Source organism: Dendrobium catenatum, unplaced genomic scaffold, assembly GCF_001605985.2.
Source record: "Dendrobium catenatum unplaced genomic scaffold, ASM160598v2 fragScaff_scaffold_133, whole genome shotgun sequence".
Lineage (NCBI taxonomy): Eukaryota > Viridiplantae > Streptophyta > Magnoliopsida > Asparagales > Orchidaceae > Dendrobium > Dendrobium catenatum.
Window position 1 is genome coordinate 13,452,919 of NW_021318595.1, and position 1,548 is coordinate 13,454,466.

At 30.2% G+C, this 1,548-nt stretch overlaps 1 non-coding gene across 1 annotated transcript; it reads left to right on the top strand.

The window, feature by feature from the left end:
- Positions 1-708: 708 nt before the first annotated feature.
- LOC114581084 lies at positions 709-815 on the top strand. Its single transcript, XR_003702889.1, has one exon. It is a non-coding gene; the product is annotated as a small nucleolar RNA R71 (small nucleolar RNA).
- The last annotated feature ends 733 nt before the right edge of the window (positions 816-1,548 follow it).

Below are 1,548 nucleotides of genomic sequence, written 5' to 3' on the forward strand. Positions count from 1 at the left end.
ATCCCGCCAAAAAATGAGTTGTACCGAGCAAATACCGAGCAATACCAAACAATAACGAGGAATACCATCATTTGAAGACCCAATACCGAGTTATACCGAGCTAAATCGAAAAATACCGAGTTATACAAAATTTGTACCTAGTTTTTCCTAGAAAAACTAGGTACAACTCGGTATTTCTCAGTACAGCTCGGTAAAACTCCGTATTGGTCTTCAAAGAGCGGTATTTCTCGTTAATATCAAATAATACCTAGTTGTACCAAGCAAATACCGAGTTTTTTGGCGGGATTTTGCCTCCAACCGGACGTTCCTCTACGTCCTTACACCGGACATAATAAAAGTTCCTTAGGGACAGAGTGAATGGACTATACTTCTATTATATTTGGTCACAAAAGGAACCAAAGATATTATATTCTACAATCAAAGGTGAATTTTGGGGTGAGTTGATTATAAGATTATCTAATTTTTTTTATATGGTAGCTACTTGTGCAGTTAAAATTGATAGAATCTAATTCATAAATATTAACTACATTCTTAGGATTAACTTATTCATATGACCATTGAAAATTATTGATAGACATATCCTCAATTAAAGTATATGCCTCATCAAAGAGCTTTGATATCAAAGAATCACTGGTAGCAGCATTAGTAATTGATCTAAGAGAACCTATAAGATCGTTATAAAAGGTTTGATTGATTAGCCAATTAGGGAGGGAGTAGTGAGGAAACTTCTTAAGGAGTTCTTTAAATCTCTCCCACGACTCATAAATGGATTCACCATCTAATTGAATAAATTAGGTGATATAATTTCTAAGCTTAGCAGTTTTAAATGGGGTAAATTATTTTACAAAAAATTTATGGTCTATGTCATTCCAAGTTGTAATTGATTATGGGGGTAATGAATTTAACCATATATTAGATTTATCCATAAGTTAGAAAGCAAATAACCTAAGTTCAGTAGTATCATCAGAAATATCATTGTATTTAAAGGCCATGCATATTTCAAGAAAATTAACTATATGCATATTAGGATCTTTTATTGGAGTTCCCCCAAACTAAGAGTTTTGTACCATTTGAATTATTGCAGGTTTTAGTTTAAAATTATTAGCTTGAATGATAGGTCTATTTATGCTTTGATGAATGTCTTCAATAATAGGGTTAGTGTATTCCCTAAGCGGCTTAAGTTGATTATTTTATGGAATTTGTTCAACTATTTTTAAGGCTTTTTGCAATTTTTGTTTTTCTAATTTTTTTAAGTGTCTTTTAAATTTCAACATCAAATAAGATTTCCACTCATTATTTATTACTACATGGCCCTATAAATATTATTAATTTACTAAGGTGTAAATTTGTTCAATATAAGTGCACATGTTGTATCAAGTAATAAAGTGATGAGAAGGCTATCGTTTCCATGGGGAGTTAGAAATTTTTTAAATTATTTGAATATTGCTTAATAAAATTAGTTCATTTATTTAACGAGATGATTCAAAAGCAAATAAAAAGAAAAGTATAGTTGTAAAAGATAAATTCACTAATTGTAAAATCTCTAAA